This window comes from Cervus canadensis, chromosome 6 (genome assembly GCF_019320065.1).
Source record: "Cervus canadensis isolate Bull #8, Minnesota chromosome 6, ASM1932006v1, whole genome shotgun sequence".
Lineage (NCBI taxonomy): Eukaryota > Metazoa > Chordata > Mammalia > Artiodactyla > Cervidae > Cervus > Cervus canadensis.
Genome location: NC_057391.1, coordinates 25,919,546 through 25,940,329, shown reverse-complemented (window position 1 = coordinate 25,940,329; position 20,784 = coordinate 25,919,546). Strand labels below are relative to the sequence as shown.

The following is a 20,784-nucleotide window of genomic DNA, read 5'->3' as shown; positions in this document are numbered from 1 at the left end:
TGTCTTCATTTTTAAAAGCCCAGTTTTGGTATATTTAACAGCTTGAAAAAAATGCCTGAAGAAAGCCCTACACGGGGCACAAGAGACATTCCAAATCACGTTTACCAAACATACTCAAATGTACCTTGTTTCCCAGGGCACTTGGTAGAACAAAGAAAACAGTGTGTTTTTAAAGTCATTTCTACTGAAGCAAAGGAACAAAGCTCAATGACTGATTTTTATCATTAGCCAAAACCCCCCCCCACACACACACATCTGTGATGTCATCCTCATTCACACTCAAGAAAAACAATCTCTAGTAAACTAAGGTATAGCACTTCAGTAGAATATCCTAAGGTTCTGGGCATATTTTCATAACATTTATAAATGAAGACTTTTTTAACAACAGAGCAAAAAAAAATGTCTGATATCTTAATACCTCAAAAGCTTTAACTCAGATCAAATGGCCCAAACTGTACAATGCAAAGAACTAAAACCAAAGAATTTTAAAAGGTACAGTGCCTTTTAGAAATTTCCTAGAAATCACTCCATAATGAGACTTTTAGACTGTCTTATATTTTTTTTGTCTTATGTTTTAAAAAAGAAAAGGGTTTGTCAGAATTTGAGTTCCTTAGATTTTTAGCAAAAGTTCAACCATATTAACTTCAGTAGGAAAAGTTCAAAGTTTAATCTTTTCATAAAGAAGCCCTATAAATAATATGCTCCTTCTATTAGGAGACAGAAGAGAAACAATAAAAGCAACTAAAGAGATCTTCTGATATATAAGGAAGTTTATCTAAAGTAATTATTCAGTACTTGCCTAGTACAGTCAAATGTGAAATTATTCCACGTCACTGAATTCTTTCCTTATTTAAAATTTTAGTTGATAGAGTAAATTACATGACCCATCACTCTTTTCAAGACAGTCTATAAATAAACTTAAATATCCTAAGTCTTTTGCATTGGTATTCATTACAGAAATCCACCCATCATTTTCCAGTAATGGAAAGCAGCAATTCAGATACAAGCATAATAGTGTAGTGTACCAATTCATTGCTGAGAAGAATGTTTACTTAAAAATTTCAAAATGCTTACTTTGCACATCAACCCTAACTGACAAAGAATTAAAGTATTGTTTTCTAACTACACTGAGATGCACCTGAACCCTTAAGAATTATTTTCTTTTTCCTCATTATGATATATTTTGTAAACTGACATGCTTTGAAAATATGCATATATTTTTAAGTTAAAAAAAGTATTTTAACTCAATGAAAGAATTGCTTAATTAACTTAAGAGAAAACAGGAGAGTAACAATATTAGGCTCAAACAATTTGCTTTCAATAAATAGAACTGAGGAGAGTACAGAATTCCATTCCTCAAGTCTTCTGCATTTTATTTCCTCTCGAAGGTACAAAGAAACCCAGGTCTCACCAGTCTGGGGGCTGTTTCTATGCTTTATCGTCTAAAGAAAATGGAAAGACAAACCCTCTCCCCTTTAGCTGGACTGGTTAGCATCAGTCCCAATGAATCCTCACTTTTTTTCCCATCTAAATCAATAGTTCTCTATAATTCATTCTGAATAGTGATTATTGAGTTTTACATAACAGCTTTCAAAAAGCTCATTTCAAAGAACAATTTATTTCAAATTATTCCAATATATAGTTTCTTCTTCATTTTACATGAAAAGGTAAAGAATAAAACATTAGCTAATTTTTAACACATCATTTATCAAATGATTCAAGTGAAAATTGCTTCAACTTTAGCATCCCATGGTACAAACAGATAAGAGATTTTATGCTAGAAGATTTGGTTTGATACCTAAAGATTTCATTTGTTTATGGGACTTTTTGTGTTGTGTGTTGATAGATTTAATAATTGAAGAGATTTTGAACATGCTTGGGAAGTATTCAATGACTGTTTCTGTAGTTTAGGATGCCTTTATGCTCATATGCTATAAAAGTATTATATTATAAAAGTAATATTATTGTGTATTAATGGATTCTTTCATAGAAATAGAGCAAATATCTTGGCTAGCATATCCTTGCAATGATATTTATCACCGCTTTTTTAGCTTCTGCTCTTTCTAAATCACCCAAAGGCTACACTTTTTATTTAAACCATGAAAGTATAAAAGTAAGTATATAGGTCAAAATAAAGTACATCCATTTAGTGTCTTTGCTGACTTTTTTTAGGGATGTTATCTTTGTCTGAAATACAAGCCGCATAATTTTGCACAGAAAATTAGAAATATTCCTGTAAGTCATTTTGGAGTGTTAACATTTAATGCAAAGGGACTGGTACTACATAATATTTTTAATTCAATAAATATTTACTGATATCTATATTTTTATAACTCCCCAATTTTTCCTTAGAATTTGTGAAAGAATTTCCCTCATTCCAGTATCATGGAAAAGTTTTTCAAGCTTAATTCAACAGGGTATTTCAACTAGCTGGTATCTTTCTCCCTTATCATGGTTAATTTTTCTTCATGAAATGACCAAATTTGAATTAGGCTGATGGTTCATCATGGAGATTCATCTCCTCTCCAGCTTCTTCCTGCTGAGAGAGAATCATCTTTGGTTTGTGGCATCACAATCTGAGCTGGGGAAGTGGCTTTGATAGCAAACCAATGATTATACCCTTTCAGTGTAAATAAGCTGCGAGAGATGTGAGCACTATCATTTCAAGTCCCGTCTCAGAGACTCGACAGAGACGCGCGGCAGGAGCTGAATGAGGCAAAGAGGCTTGCCCCGCATGGGTCACTTTTACAGTATCAACCATTAAAGATAAAAGTTCCATTTCACAGTTTATTTCATTAAAAATTCAAAGAAGGAGTTAACATCATGTTAATAAAAATTCACAGATGATGATAAAAGGGGAGGAGGAAGTACCAGCGAGCAACCAGGCAATAAAGAGGGACCGGGAGAGGGAGGGATGGACACCCAACCCCACCCTGGTTAAATAGATACGGACACCGCTCAGGAAATGGCAAAAATTACCAATACACTCGAAATGGGAAATAATCTCTCTGAATGAGAAACAGCCCCTAAATGTAGGTTATAAAATGATCTGGTGACAAAATTAATTAGTGTTAGGCACATACACAGTACTGGGACATGGAGGTGTGAGAAGGAAGCTGGCGAAATCCTTTTAAGAAAACATGAATTCATAAAACAGGGAAACAAAGCTACTGTGTTCTATAAAACTCTTCAACACAAATTTGCAAAAAAATTATAAAAGTAATTTGGGAGTTAGAGTTCGACAAAGGAGACAAAATGAGTGCCCCTCTTACATACATATAAACATTTACACAGACCATCTCTCCTTTATCTTTTATGCAGTTTTAGCTGCAAAGGAGAGGACAGAAACACCAATCCTCCCACAGTGAACACATGTGCAATTTATCCTTTGATTAGTTGCAGTAGCCGTAATTCAAAATATCACTCATGTCTTAGCCTCCTAAACTCAGAGTCAACGTAAAGATTATGTGCAGAAAAACAACTACATGAATTCCTAGAGGCCAACCTGAAGACACGTCTATAGTTACTTGGGTTGCTTAAAATGACACTGTGTTAGAGAATTCCTAAAGCAATCTTCCAGTCCCATGTACTGGTTAATTACTACCACTATGTTATTCAACAGTTGTTTGAAGATTCTGTCATCATCCACTTTTCATATGGTATTCAAGGTATTAGTGAAATAGCTTGATAATCCAGATTAAATATAACCACTTTTGTAGACTCACAGTGTGATGTCACACTGTTTTCATTGTCAGAACATGTGGGCTTCCTATTTACTGACTATCACTGTAGGAATGTAGCATTGAGTAACATGCTCTTCGAGTAGCAAAAGTCAAACCCAGCTTCCAATTCAGTTATCTTTATATATATACAGATATATGTTGCAGGTCAGTTGCTCAGTCATGTCCAACTCTTTGTGACCCCATGGACTGCACACACCAAGCTTCCCTATCCATCACCAACTCCCGGAGCTTACTCAAACTCATGTCCATCGAGTCAGTGATGCCATCCAACCATCTCATCTTCTGTTGTCCCCTTTTCCTCCTGCCTTTGATCTCTCCCAGCATCAGGGTCTTTTCCAATGAGTGAGCTCTTCGCATCAGGTGACCAAAGTATTGAAGTTTCAGCTTCAGCATCAGTCCTTCCAATGAATATTCAAGACTGATTTCCTTTACGATTGACTGGTTTGATTTCCTTGCAGTGTCTAGCCAACAATCACACCTGTCATACCATATTATGGTCCAGGACTTCATCAACAGTCCAAAGGGACCAAGAACTGACCTTACTATTAAAAGGTGATTACAGGAAAACTGGGATAAGCATTTTGCAAAAGAAATTAAAGCAGTACTACAATCAGCTTGCTACAAAGATCAGGATGGGGAAGTGGCATACCTACAAATCTTACATTTATTCTGTGCTCTATGTGATGAATGGATCTATATAGATATCTAAGTCTTCTGAGTTTGAGAGCCACTGTCATTTATCTGTTAAATCTATGCCAATAATGGTGATCTCGTTCAAAGTAGGGACAAAGGCTGAAATCTATGTTGCACCTGATCCTCTCTGATATAAATTAAGATAAGAAGAGTGTGGAAGCAGGCCAGCATCACTCAGAATTCATCAGCATATGTGTTGGGATGGAGTCAGCCACAGTCTCTAGAGATGTTCAGGATAAGCAGGCAGATGCATCCATTAGTCTCCAAGGAAATCTGTGGTTTGATGTTAGTGTGCACAGCTTGAGGTTTTTAACTTTATCCCATCATTTTTTAGCAGTGTTGCATTCTTTCAAACAAGATCTCAGATATGAAAACAGATTTCCCCTTGTTGGGTTGAGATAGAAAGCCTGGAGCTCTGTTAGCTAGAAAGTCCCCTTTGTCCCCCATTTCTCCTTGCTCTCCCCTCCCCACACTTCTTGGAAAGGCTCCTGAGGCGTATTTGCTGTATTTGTTCTGTCATCTAGAGGATCCACAAAAGCATTCCTCCCTATTTTAATACACATAGTTGAACCCATATAGAAACTGCTGAATGTCAACACTTTTATCTAAAATTCCTAGAATGAGTTACGTCAAGCCCTAGCTTTTGCTAGCCCAAACAGGCACGTGTTGCAGAACAGTGCTAGCTAAACATGCAGGCTGCTGCTCAATTATTATGTTGTCTCAACAGTGATCAAGCAACCAAGAACAAGGAGTCAAATTACAAGTTGATAAACAAGGACTAAACATCTGTAACTGGAGCTAGGATATCCCAGAAGTAACTAAAATTCCAAAAATCTCAGAAAATCTCAGAAAATTGTATCATTTGCAATCAAGAAGTAAGACATAGAAATCAAAGAGTGATAATTTGTCACAAAAGGAGTAAAAAGCAATAAATTGTTGGAAACCTAAGAAGCTTTCTTTACAACATTCTTTCATTTATAATGTGTCAGACATTTTAGTTGCCTTCAGTTCATTCCAGGTTTCTATGTTCTGTAATTTACTTTAAGACTGAGATAGGGCTTAAGTATTTAAACTACAAACAATACAGAAGCAAATGTTTTATCTAGCAGGACAGAGTGGATAAGAGCAACCTTTTTTTTCCCAAGAGGAAATATCATTCTCCATCCCTCCAAAACATGTTTCAACTATGGCGACCCACTGGTTATGTAATAATTTATTCATTTCCATTCACTGACAATCTCCAGCACTATTTCCTGCTTACTAAAGAATTCTCACAACTATTATTCCAAAATCTCAAATGACTCCTATTTGAAGCTAATCTTCTACATGAACAATGTTTCTTCCTCCCTAAAATGTTTTAAAATACTTTGAAATATTTTCTTGATATTCTTTAATATTTTACTTTGAATTACTTCAAACAGACGGCCAGTACCCATGTACTTACCACCCAGCTTTAACAAGTGTGAATTTTTGCCATCTTTGCATCATATTTTATGTTCCCTTCATAAATAGGTCTGTGAACAAAAACTCTAGCCAGCAATACAACTGTTTTCTCTAAGATAAGCATATTAGGAGCTAGTTATAATTCTACATCTTTATTTAGGTTTTTAAGTATCAGAAGGATACTTAACTAGTTATTACAGAACTATTTTCATTACAACATTTTGTTTTGCTTTTTTTCTGTATTGATTTTTATTTTTTTAATTTTTTTCCATTTATTTTTATTAGTTGGAGGCTAATTACTTTTGGTGCACTGGGAAGACAACATTTTGAATAACTGTAAATACCAAGACAGAGACAAAGATTTTTTCTAAATTTATTGTACCCTTCCTATCTCAGACAACCAGCTGAACTTCTGAAATAAATGTCCTAGACAACAGAATCATAGGCTAGTTTCTTTTACCTCCCCACTGTGTCAGCTTCCTGTGGTGCAGTAATATCCTGGGTAGAAGTAAAATAATCAATATTACAGGGTCCCTGGGAAGGAAACCAACTCTCAACAGTGATTTCTTATGTAGAAAAGAGATGACCTCAACTTGTGGTCACAAAGGCATAAACTAGGTATGGTAAGGTTAATACTGTGTTTTTTTAAAAATGCATTTTTGGCTCAAGTTGGTACCAAAGAGGTAGCAACACTGAAAATATACATCTCCTCACTTGAACAAAAATCAAGACACTCCCCTTTTTAGAAAGAAAATAAAACAAAAACCACAGTAACCACATTTAAAGGGACTATAAATGCTAGACTTCTTACAGAGAGACAAGGAAGCCTGCCTTCAGGATAACAATTGGAAGTGAGCTCCAATACTCTCACCCCTTAAAAAATACTGTTTCTCAAGAGGAAAAGTGGAAGGTGGGATAAATTAGGAGTTTGAGATTAACATATACACACTGCTATATACTAAATAGACAATCAACATGACCTACTATATAGCACAGGGAACTCTATTCAATATTTTGTAATAATCTCTATGTGAAGAGAATCTGAAAAAGAACAGATATATGGATAACAGAATCACTTTGCTGTACATGTGGAACTAATACAACACTGTGAATCAACTATGTTCAAATAGAAAATAAAGATTAAATTAAAAAATACTGTTTCTCCTACACTGCTATCATAGAGAGATCTGATACAACATATCAACAAATGCTGGAGATGAGACAGCTTCAGGCAAACACTCCCTTCCTCACCACCTCCTGCGCCTACTCTCTCCTGCCTTTATCCACTAGCACATCAAATACCATACATCACAATAAGTTCCAATTTTATACATTCACTTTATCTCTCATCAGGAGGCTCTGACAGCATCCTTAAGAGTCAGGCTGTCGTATCCCAGCCGAGTGCCTTCACCCAGCACAACGCATGAGTTCTCTCCCCTCAAGGACAGTTTGAAAGAAAGGATGGTTCGCGCATATTTTCCTTTTATGTCCCTATATCTCTGTGAGATTTTGAACCTTGAAACTCTATCTCTATGAATGGAGAATCACAGGTGCTCTATTAAACTCTAAGTTTCCAATAATAAAATCTTCAGATAAGTGAGTCCTCTCTGTTAAGACAGCCAGGCTTCAATCAGAAAGACTGAAAATTCACTGCTCCTGTTTAAAACTACAAATGAACTGGTCCAGAAAAATGGGGGATCAGAGTAGATGATGAGAGAAGAAAATCTCTCTTTAGGCAGAGATCCAATATAGATAGATTGGTCCTTCTGATCAAAGTGGCTCTTATGTATTATTACTATTTCCTGAACAACCTCAGAACACATTGTAGTACTAGAATATGGTAAATCTATTGCAGACAGAGGAGAGCTCTCATGAATTTTTTTTTTAAAGGAAAAGAAATACATTTTTTAAATGGGGAAAAAAGTGAAAATTAAACTGTACAAATCAGGCCTTAAAGGATCTGAGAAAAACAGAAATCAGTCTCAGTTTTTTTTCCTTTCCTACAGTTCCTACACCCAAGAAACATGAGAAGGATATAAATCACAAACGTGAAAACCAGGTAGTAGTAATCTTCGCCGTCACACTGAAGTCCCAGGTCTAATGAAAGCACACATGGAAAACTGACACAGGAGAAAGATGTATGCTTGTATCAGACAGGAGCAGAGAGAAGGGGCAGCAAAACAAGACAGCCAAAAGTCAGAAAATAGATGGGACTTTCTTGGCTTATATGGTATCCCAAGTTTCTTTTTCATCCTATATGAAAGTTTGGGAAAGTTTAAATACTTGAAAATATTGTGTAATGGTAGTTCTTAAATCTCTATTCTCTGGGTTTCAAAACAAGAAACAACTCACTTTTTCACTATGATTTTGAGTGTTAAAAAAAAAGAGCATAATAATAATAGGGGCAAAGGCTCATAATATTCTGGTTGAATTAGTACTATTTTTTTTAAATGACCCCCTAGTAAACTAGTATGGCTCATAGCAACCAGACACAGTAGAGATGAGGTGCAAGAAAATCAAACAGGTAGAGATGAAGATACATTGCTTTAAAGTCACATCAGGAACAGCAAATTCTCTAGGAATTATACTGTATAGCTGACATGCATACTCCTACACAACTGGATTTAATAATATCTTTTTGTTAGCAGCTTACCTTTCAAGTACCAGTGCACAGAGAATGTCTTAACTTGACAAGACCTCACCCAGCAGCCTGCTCTAAAATGATTTCACTTTACCTGTTGTTTTTCTTATGTAAGAGTGTCCTAGCGTGGTCCCTCACATGAATGCTCCAAATGGACTGTCTCTCAAGCAATGCTCCCTCTCATTTCTCCAATCGTGGCCCAACGGTCATATATGATGTGAGCACAAAATATGAATATAAAATATGCAAGGATGGGCTTCCTGGGAGAGGTACCTCAAGAGCAGGCAAAGCATAAAGGAGTACCTAAAAGCATTGGGCAAGTACCTAAATTGGAAAGTGCCACAGAGAAAAAAAGAGAGGTGTAAAGGTAAAATGTGTCCCTCAAAGTGTCCCATTTATCATTAGCTATATAGAAAAAGAGCCCCAAAATTACTTCCTGCTCTCAGCAGAGGTATAGACAAGTCCATGAGCTGTTCTCAAATTCCATTTACATCATATGCAAATTAAAACATCAAGAATATGATGAAAATTACTAATGTGCCATATCATTCTTACTTCAAAATGTAAGGGAAAAGATTGTTGTTTAGTCACTAAGTCATATCTCCCTTTTTTGTGACCCCATGCACTGTAGCCCACCAGGCTCCTCTGTCCATGAAATTTCCCAGGCAAGAATACTGGAGTGGGTTGTCATTTCCTTCTGCAGGGGATTTTCCCGACCCAGGGATAGAAGTCTCATCTCTTGCATTTCAGGCGGATTCTTTACCACTGAGTCACGAGGGAAGAGCAAGGGAAAAGATATGGCTCTCCTTAAGGTAACTTGTCTACCCTAAAAATGACATCATGACAGCTTCCAACCAAAACTCAAAAAAGACAAACCTGGGATTCAGAAATGCTTTGCAAACAAGTACTCTCTCACTTAAAAACAGGGATCACCAAGATGCAAAAATGTTCACTGGTCTACTGAGGTTACAGTAGACCAGTTTATGTATGAATATTACAACCAACTTTTTCTATGACTCCTCTAAGTCCTGGCAACAATCCCTTTGGAATTTCTCTCAAAATTATGGTAGGATGTCTAAATAAGAAATCCAAAGGATAATGTGAAAAATACTAACAATAGTGATGCCTTGTCAATTTTCCTAATGAATCAAATGAATTTCATTCACACAAACACAGCACATGGGTTAACACATAATTATCTTCTTGCTTGAGTTGATAATTATCAGCAGTCAAGAAACTTATTTCCATATCAGAGCTTCAGACTACTTCTGTCATATTAAGTCAGATAGTTGAAATAAATCCCTATTTAGTTTTCCATATTTTTCAGTATAAATGAAACAAATATCAGGTAATAAGAGGCATGTTTCCATTCTCATGACCAGATAAACAAGCACCAAGCTATCCAACAAAGCTAACTTTTTTAAAGTAGCTAAAAGTTTTGTTTTGCCTTTTCTTTCTTTTTTTCATTATGGGGCAGGGCAGGGACGCAGAATGTAACTATTCCCAGATCTTGAAATGACTCGATTTCTATACAATATACCAAAAAGGGCCTGAACGCATAGTCCGAAGTTAAGAGTTCAACAAAGAACAGTGATGGGTTTTGGAATCAAGCTGACAGGTATTACATACATTGCAGGTCCATCATGTAATAGTTATGTGACATTACGCAAATTAACTTCTTGAGTTTAATTTGCCACATCTGTAAAATGGTCTAATACCGACCCTGCAGGGTTATCTTGAAGTTAAATAGAATATTGTATATAAAGTACCAAATACCTAGCCAGGTGTTCTACAAATAACTATTTTAACACATCTGCTTATGTGTATACCTTATCTAGGGCTTCCAGGGTTGTGCCAGTGGTAAAGAACCTATCTGCCAATGCAGGAGACATAAGAGATGCAAGTTTGATCCCTGGGTGGCAAGATTCCCTGGAGAAAGGCATGGCAACTCACTACAATATTCTTGCCTGGAGAATCCCATGGACAGAGGAGCCGAGCAGGCTACAGTCCATGGGGCCACAAAGAGTCAAACATGACTGAAGCAACTTAGCACACATACACGTATCACATCTACCCCCTTGACCTCAAATTAAGGCAGTTATTGTTACTCGACATAAGTTAGTATGAAATGGCCCCAATACACTTCACAGCAATGTTGCCTTCTCCATTGCAAATTTCTGCAACTATACCCCCTCTTACCCAAACCCTACTCTGATGACCCCAAGAATGAGAAATGCTGTACTCTGCAAAGAAAAAAATAAATGAAAGTATTTCTGATAATAGCTCATCACTAAAATTATTCTGGAGCAAAGCAGTAACCTGCTTAAGAGACCAAATTTCAGTCTAATGATCAGATTCAATATGACGAACTGCTGTTAAATCATTACTGCCAAATCGTGTTCATATTTTTCTTAAGCTCTTACAAATTTTTTAAAATGCTGTAAGTACTTTCCCATATCTAGCACTGTAGCAAATTCTACTATTCAAATTTTCTCTTACTCAAATATCTAAGCAAGAATGCATTCAGATTATGGGGCTGTGAATAGCAGTAACAAATAAGTGGTTATATCATACATCAAAATGCCATGATTTTTTCCCCTTATCAAAATTTACCTTATCAATCTTAACCACAGTATCTCTCTGGATCAGCCCCTATCTGGACAGCACCCCAGGGGCAACAAAGTCTACCCCAGAATTACCCCCACTTCCATGGAAGATCAACCACATAGGTGGTATATGCCGGCTCAATGAAACATGCCCCTTTCTCATCTATCCACTTCTGCTAGGGTAGCTTTTGAAAGATGACACCTCCAAATTGCATGGGACACTATGCCTGTCTCTTGCATAAGAAATTCAACATTAAACGAAGTTTTCTTTAAACTGAAGTTGATTTACAATGTTGTGTTAGTTTCAGGTATACATCACAGTGATTCAGTTATACCTATATATCTATCCTTTAAATGAAGTTTTCTGACCAATGGATTTTAGACATGTATACAAGTCCTTTGGAATGAAGCTGTTTATACACATACATATATACACATACATGCATATATAAACATATACATATACACACGTATGGGTTTCCCAGGTGGCTCAGTGGTAAAGAATCTGCCTGCCTTACATCTATATATATTCATATATACACATACATACATATCTGAGGTTATTGATATTTCTCCCAGCAATCTTGATTCCAGCTTGTGCTTCCTCCAGCCCAGCATTTCTCATGATGTCCCCTGCATATAAGTTAAACAAGCAGGGTGACAATATACAGCCTTGACATACACCTTTTCCTATTTGGAAGCAGTCTGTTGTTCCATGTCCAGTTCTATCTATTGCTTCCTGACCTGCATATAGGTTTCTCAAGAGGCATGTCAGGCAGTCTGGTATTCCCATCTCTTTAAGAATTTTCCACAGTTTATTGTGATCCACACAGTCAAAGGCTTTGGCATAGTCAATAAAGCAGAAATAGATGTTTTTCTGGAACTCTCTTGCTTTTTCGATGATCCAGCCTCTTGATGGAAGTGAAAGAGGAGAGTAAAAAAGTTGGCTTAAAGCTCAACATTCAGAAAACTAAGATCATGGCATCTGGTCCCATCACTTCATGGCAAATAGATGGGAAGACAGTGGAAACAGTATCAGACTTTATTTTGGGGGGCTCCAAAATCACTGCAGATGGTGATTGCACCCATGAAATTAAAAGACTCTTACTCCTTGGAAGGAAAGTTATGACCAACCTGGACAGCATATTAAAAAGCAGAGACATTACTTTGCCAACAAAGGTCTGTCTAGTCAAGGATATGGTTTTTCCAGTGGTCATGTATGGATGTGAGAGTTGGACTGTGAAGAAAGCTGAGCACTGAAAAATTGATGCTTTTGAACTGTGGTGTTGGAGAAGACTCTTGAGAGTCCCTTGGACTGCAAGGACATCCAACCAGTCCATACTAAAGGAGATCAGTCCTGGGTGTTCATTGGAAGGACTGATGTTGAAGCTGAAACTCCAATACTTTGGCCACCTCATGCGAAGAGTTGACTCACTGCAAAAGACCCTGATGCTGGGAGGGATTGGGGGCAGGAGGAGAAGGGGATGACAGAGGATGAGATGGCTGGATGGCATCACAGACTCGATGGGCATGAGTTTGAGTAAACTCCGGGAGTTGGTGATGGACAGGGAGGCCTGCGTGCTGCGATTAATGGGGTCGCAAAGAGTCGGACACGACTGAGCAACTGAACTGAACTGATACATACATATATACCTTACTTGGGAGCCAACACATACTCAGAGATAAATAAGCATTTTGTAACTGATTAATGAAGAAATTAAAATCAATTGTTGATGTTTTAACCTTGTTTAACAGATGTACCCTTATTCGCTCCACTCAATGAATATAAATACTTCCATTCTTCAAAGAAATTGACAGAAAGATCAATGACACAAGAATAGCACCATGTACACAACAGATAGCTCTGCAATAAAGCATAAATAAATTGAAAAAGTCAACTATTTAGTATTTCAGCATTCCTGCTTATCCCAGGCGACTCTCAGCCTCATTCTGAGAAAACTGGTTCCCCTGAGGCTTTAAGGAGAAACAGAACATTTGCACAGCCTCAAAATATTTCCCCGAAGATGTTATTTACTTCATTATTTTAACATATGCCCACAAGCTGATACTCCTCCTGAGTAGGTAAAGCTTAATTCCCATTCCCTGGGGAGTGAGCAGGACTCAATGATCAGAGAGTAGGAAGTAATTTGACAGTGGAGAAACCTGACAAATACCACCTTCATCAAGGGATCAGAGTCAACACTATCAGTAGGACTACACTGAATCATGTGTGCCAACAAGAAAGTCACATCGGCTCTGTGGTATTCCCCCCAAAGTCCATAACCTCAATCTAATCATGAGTCAACATCAGAAACACCCAAATTAAACATGCTACAAAATCCCTAACCATTATTCTTCAAAAGTATCAAGTCCAGAAAAGACTAAAGGACTGTCACAAACTGCAGGAGACTAAGGCGATAAATAAAGGCAATGTGATATCCGGCATTACAACAAAGAAAAAACATCGGTGGGGAGAAAACAGGGGAATTCAAATGAAGTCTGTCATATACCAGTGTGATTTTCTTAATTTTGCTAAAGGTACTATGTTTAAGATGTTATTTAACATTAAAGAAAGCTAGGTGAAGGATATTATTGCAACTCTTCTGAAAAAGCTAAGTAGTATTAGAAAATATATCAAAAATAAATAATTGGGCCTTAAGTGAAGATGGCAGGCTTCCCTGTAGCTCAGACGGTAAAGAATCTGCCTGCAATGCAGGAGACCTGGGTTCAATTCCTGGGTTGAGAAGATCCCCTGGAGAAGGGAAATAGCATCTCACTCCAGTATTCTTGCCTGGAGAATCCCATGGACAAAGGAGCCTGACGGGCTACAGTCCATGGGATTGCAGAGAGTAGGACAGAACTGAGCAGCTAACAGCACTACTAAAGGACGACAGGATCTGAGATTGGAGTGATGTTCCCACAAGCCAAGGAACATCTGGAACCACCAGAAACTGGAAGAGACACAGAACTATTTTTTCCTAAAGAGTTCAGAGGGACTATAGTCCTGCTGATAAGCTGATTTTGGACTTCTAGCCTCCATAATTATGAAAGAATAAATTTCTATTGTTTAAGCCAAATAAATAAATGGGTCTTCATATCATTTAGTACTAAATAAATCCACATGTAAGATATTCTGCACCTTTACCACCTTCCTCACTTGTTGGAATATATTTAAGCTAGGCTACAAAGTAAGTCGCTTTTCATTGAAGACTACCTTCCCAGGGCTACAGTTCTTAAAAAGAAGACAAAGTGTAGTACCAAACGTATGGACCACTGACGCAGTAAATCACACTCTGTGATTCTCAAGGGAAACACTGAAACCACAAAAACGATCCACTTCGCTCGTAAACAAGAGATGAACAGATGAAGAAAAACAAGTTTTCAAACTTCATGATTTTGAGAGACTGGCAGTATCATTATTTAAAATGAAATATTTCCCTCCATGTACAATACACAGGATGCAGTATTTAAGGGATGATAAATAATGACCAAGAGACTATTAAGTCCCTTTCACAAGTGCCAATGAAACATGTAAGATACAGGTTTTATTTCCAAAAGTAATTCTCACCACAGATTATGAAAAGCAGTAAGTTGACATCCTCACTATTCGTGGAATGCACATCACACTCAGCAAGTGAATTAAGCAGTATATATTGATATTTCATCAGCTCAGTTCCATTCTTAGGTAACTGAAAATGCTAAGACCAATGTAACAAATCACGTGAAAGCATTCCTCCCATTCTCTTTAAGTATGACAATACACTAAGAATATACAATGCAGTATCCTGTATGTGTTCTAATCTTTTGATTTATGTCACCTTTCAACTGGAAAAGGTATATCTGAAGTTTTTTCCCAGAAAATTCATTTATGATATTGACTTTAGAAAAACAACAACAGAGTCGATAGCACCAGGCAGTCCTTGGATCTGTCTCTTGCCTCAGCAGTGCTGGGCGGGACAGACCCGAGAATTGCCCCCATTCTCCAGCCTCTGATCCTCCTCCAATCCCCTCTTCAGCTGCAGCCCCCCAAGACCATCTCCACGCCACCCCTTACTTCCAAGTTAACACCAGGTTTTGTGGTTGGCTCCCTGTCCCCAGTCAACCATGAGCTCCCAGATCCACCAGAATTATTCCAAAAAGGTCAAAGCTGCAACCACCCACCTGGTCAACCTGCATCTGTGGGCTTCCTGTACATCTCTCTCTCTGGGCTTCCATTCCAACTGCAAATGTGTGGCTGGCCAGAGGTACTGGGAAAACACAAGGGTGCCATACATCTCTAGGAAATTCGAAATTAGGGCTGTTGGCTGAGTTTTCTTCTGGGACATGCAGAAGCTACCTCAAGATGAGTGGGGTCACAGCCTTGGTGCCAAGGAAGAGATCTTGAGCCCAGAGGAAACCCTGAATCAGGTCCTGCTGTGAATCTGCAAGCCCTGGGTTCTGCCCAGAGAGATGTCCACCTGACTTCATGAAGAAACGCTTCCTGGATCACAAGGTGGAGTTCATCAAGAAGGACAACCACCTGACAAACTCCTCAGGCCAGCCTGAGGCAGGGCTGGGAGAGACCTCTTTGAAATGCTCACCCTTAAGCATGACTAGAAGCCTCCAGGGGCAGTACCTTCTAAAGACCTGCTGCAGCTCCCTGGCCTCTGGTCTGCCTGAGACTCTGCCTCCAACTTCTTAACCAGCCACAAACCCTCTCCCAAGCTGCAGACCAAGTGTAAACAATAAAGCTTCCTTTTGCAGAAACAAACATACAAGAGAATGTGTATCTTAATGATATATATGTAGATTTTAATGGACAGTATCAAATGGGAAAGATACCAACTCTGAAGCCAGGCATAAGTTTAATCTTTATTCGGCTACATGCAAATGCTGTACATATTATTTAACACTTTTTTAAGACTTAATTTCAACACACCTAGAGATAATGAAATCTATCCTATAGTAACAGTTTCGAATCAATGATACTGAAATGAGCCTTTGTATCACAGCTTATACAGAGACTTCACCCGGTAGGTATCCAGGAAATGGCAGCACTTATTTCCATCAGCTCGTTAGCTTAAGGTCATTTGCTGTCACAGGGTCACTAATGGCCACAGGGATCCATTTACACATACATCTCTTGCTTATTTATTTCAAGCCTAACTCTTCTGAGAATGCTGGATGTGTTAACTTAATGCACTTGGGTAAAATGCTATAGAACCTTTGCAAAATTTAAAGAAGCCAGGAGAACAAAATTATAGGGTTAAAAAAAAATTCCTTGGGAGTTCTCTGATCATCTAGTGGTTAGGATTCAGCACTTTCACTTCCATGGCCCAGGTTCAATCTGTGGTTGGAGAACTGATATCCTGGCAAGCCATGTGGTGCAGCCAAAAAATTTTTTAAAAATAAAAAGTACAATAATATTCCTTGCTAAATCACCTTGCCTGTCCCCGTGCAGCAGGAAGGACCATTGTTGAATCCATCCCAGTCAGATAAGACCATACCCATATTGAAAGATTTCCAATCAAAACAATTCTACAACTCTCCCTTAAACGCCTAGTTAACATTTCATATACAAAATACACATAAGTTTCCATCTCCCTGACATTTTAGTTAAGCACATTTGGCTTTTTTCCACTGTCTTTAGGGACTGGAACACATATGACATAATTATTAAATCACTTCTCAGACTTCTTAGCAGCATAAACCTTCCATCAGAAATCCAGTTTTTCCCATTTTTAATCACCTTGCAAGTTCCCTGTGTCCTCTCTGCAGTTGCAGAGACTGAAAGAGGTCGACAAATCCCATAAGATAGAAAACCAACGAATGGTCACTGTGTTTTACATTCTAATTATATGTGTCAGTATTATACTGTTATTTTAATGATGATCCTATGTTAATGGTGTGACTTCAAACACGGAACTAGCTTTTCTCAACCATCACACTGATACGATATATTCTACTCCAACAGTTTGCTTGTCTTTGCCTATCAAATAATGCTTAGCTTTTTATACCACTTTATAGTCTAAAATTCTACATGATCCCTGCAACCATTTTGGATTAAAGCAAGGCAGGTATCATTTCTAATTCACAGTTTAATAAAAATAAAAAAGGAAGTTCCGAGAGTTTCACTCTCTCCAGGGCATGTAGTTAATAAGTGACAACCAGGACCAAGACAGTTCAGCTGACATCCATCAATCCAATGGACTTCTATTTACAACCAAAATATACATGTGACACTTCAGTACACTTACTGAAACAGAGAACTTTGTCCTCACAATCCTGTGGTTATATCTGCCCTTCTCTTAGCTTTAAATTCATGTTCCATGCCTTTTATATTAGAAGAGGTTCTCCGCTGACCTTCATTAAAGGCTTATACCAAAATAATTCTTTTAAAATCTCTTTCTAGAGCAAGTAAAGAAACTTATCAACTTCCACTTAATTATGACATTGATCATGAGCATTTATTTGCTCTGTTTTCCAAAAGCCTCCTTTATATGAGGGTAATTTTTTAAAGGGAAGTATCAGTCCCCAAGAATAAAGAGACTGACAGGGTAGACAGGAGAGTCAAAAGGAACATGCCAGATGCTGTTAGAATGTAACACGCAGATTTGATGATGCAGACAGTTAGACATTTATCAACCAGAACAGTATCTGGAATACAAGTAAAGTCCAAAAAGATTCAATAATGTGCTCTCACTAAGATTTCTAGTAAGAATAATTTATCTAACAGTGTAGGTAAACATTCAGTTCATAAAATGAACTTGAGACACTGTGGTCTCTGCTAGTGGTCCCTGCAGCTAAGCTCTGAAGGACTAGGCTCAGCAAGACAGCCACAAGAGCAGAAAACGGTGCTGGTAAAGAAACGGCTGCTCTGGGACCAAAATCCATCATCAAACCAAGTGTTATCTGAATGACTTTAATTTGCCGTAAGATAGCTTTTTAAGGAACAGATCAAACCGGATGAAAGCTGGGTACCTCTGGAGATAATAAAATTCAACAGGTTAAAAACGCCTACAAACTTAGAAATATTAAGAAAGTCAAAGTCAGAACTCATGAAAATAAATATAAACCTAAAATCAGAAGCTCTCCATGTAAAACTCCTTCTGATGAGAATAAAATGTCTGATGACTGTTAACTATAAAAAATAATGTAAAAACAGATCCATTTATATAAAAGAATTTTCAACTGGCACAACCTATGGTGACAAAAGAAATATTAGTAAAGATAGAGCACAAAATATTCAAATTAGAAACACATTTACAAAGCATTTAAGAATTCACATTGTGGTGTCTAATTTTGCTAAAAAGTTTAGAGACCTCTGACCAAAAGTATAAAGACAGATCATCTAATGCTTTTCAAGGAAGATTAATTTGCAAAAAAATAAAGGAGAGAAAGAAGGCAAAATAAATCATAAGCTAAATTAAGGCCTAAACAAGAGGAAAAAAGTGCTATAAATGCTGAAATGAAATCTCTACAATGAAAGACTGGGTGTTTGCTGAATTTTTCAGATGACTTAGATGATCTGACCTATAGAGAAGATCAAGACTTCCTCTTCTCAAACTGTAAGGAAATAAAGCGGATACACTTTATCAAAAGTGCAAGAGAGAGATACAATTCTATTTCATGAGAAAGCAATAGAAATAATAGACATGGCTGAAGAAGCCAATAATGGGAACCTCCAATTAAAGAACAAAAGAGAGAGATGAGGAGTATGAGGAGAGGTACAAAACACAGCCCTGAAAGAATCATGGTGGATCAACCAGAATCCCTCAACAAATGGAAATCAAAAGGTCACAGACTTAAAGGAAAAGGAATTAAAGCAGCATAGCGGTGTCTGTCAAAAGAAAAGTACAGTTCCAGAGCAAGGAAATGAAAACTGATAGCGATGGTGTACATGATAAAAAATGAGGCAGCCGGACCAGTAAAAATAGACAAAGAGCCTTCATCAAAACAACAGAAAATACAGTGGTGCAGGAGACCAGTAGGGTAGCAAACAAATTTCTAGGTATTCAGCTGCTTCTAACTTTGGAAAACAAAGTTAGAAGGTTTGAAAAACAAAGAAAATCAAATTAGACCCAATTCAGTGTCCAGTTAAAAGAAAGGAAGAGACTTTTTTGCTTCTATGGTTTAACCTTTTTGTTTCTGTTGTTCAAATAAAGACTGTTTTAGTGTATAGTTCTGCCTGTGTTACTTCAAATGATTGAAATATCAAAGAGAAGTTTTTCCACCAAGTTGCCTTTGTAATATGAGAATATATTAGCAAAAACTAATAAAATACATACCAAATTAAAAAAATACATACCAAATAAAAAGAGGGAAAAACAAAAGAACTGAATCAAGGAAGTCAAATACAACTCAACTATCTTGCTGCTTCACAGGAAAAAATGTTCCAAGTTTAATTAAAAAATACAGGTGCTAGAATGACAGCCTTCTTTTCCTTTTTGGTCTAACTGCTGCCAAGAGGATATAGAGGCAAAGAAATCAAATATCATTATAATTAAAACCTCCCCCCCCCCAAAATGAACTTTCATAACATGATGAGGAAGATAAGATAGTAGCTGTTTATGAAGGTCTAAATTGGTTTTATTCAATGACCCATGAATCAAGCAGCATCCCATCCATAGGATAGACAGGCTCTTTCTGTAATAGCTTCAAATAAAAACATGCCTAGACAGCTGTGCTGACCAAACTGTAGTCTAATCATTTCATTTTTATTTGTTCCACTTAAACAGCTTATAGACTTGCACATAAAAGATTGGTTTTCTCATGTTTATCTTCAATATTGCTCCAGTGCATCCTGTTCGCACTGTAAACAGTTTTCTAACTCTGTTATCCAAGGCATCTTAAATGGGGGAATAAAAAAAAAGCATATGGCATGATTTTAATAACTCACCATTTGGGGGGAAAAAAAGAAGAAGGCAGAAAAACTGCTTAAAGATCTCAGTTTTTAATGCGTCAATATGAGTATGGTACCCTTTTTAAAACTTTTGAAATATAATTTAGAATTGCAAGGATATTGTTCAAAAAGAAGAGCTAAAAGCATGATTAGCTATAAGCCTAAGGCTTACAGAAAGAGTACTAAGAAGATATCTGAAGGCTCCCAATCCTATCAGAAAAAGTAAGACTTCAAACAAACCAGTCCCCTTCCTATATCCTCCATTTGTAAAAATGTGATGCCATGGCCCCTGGCCAGAAACTCAAGGCAGAAAGCACCTGCACATTGAAGACACAAGTTGAAGGTGCAAAAACAGGCTGCCTCTCTCAAAAGGTTTCTTTTGGTCTATGGTAGTAACTGAAATTCTACCATAAGAAATCCATTTTTAGACTTTTTTTCTTAGAGAGAGAGATACATAAGCAATACATATATACAATCTAAATAATTATTAAGCAAACATAAGTAACTACTACCCAGATCAAGCAATAGAATACTGCCATCATCAGAGCCATCTCCCTCACCCCCACGCCCCACACCCACTACACACCCCTCCCCAGTTATTACCCCTCATCTCTCCACTGGAGGTGACCACAGTCCTGATTTTTATAATAATCATTCCTTGATTTTCATTTTACCATTTAAACATGCATCCCTAAATAACACTGTTTACTTCTTTTTCCTCGTGTTTGAACTTTATATGAATAGAATCCCACTGAGGTATTGTATACTTCAGTTATA

General features: G+C 37.3%; 2 protein-coding genes across 4 annotated transcripts in view; one reads left to right on the top strand and one right to left on the bottom strand.

Annotated features, from left to right (window-relative positions):
* CHRM5 (cholinergic receptor muscarinic 5) overlaps positions 1 to 20,784 on the top strand; it is an 84,827-nt gene that overhangs the window by 1,102 nt on the left and 62,941 nt on the right. The window lies entirely within an intron of this gene.
* Positions 1 to 20,784, bottom strand: part of AVEN (apoptosis and caspase activation inhibitor) — a 194,192-nt gene that overhangs the window by 120,883 nt on the left and 52,525 nt on the right. The gene's annotated exons all lie outside the window — the stretch shown is intronic.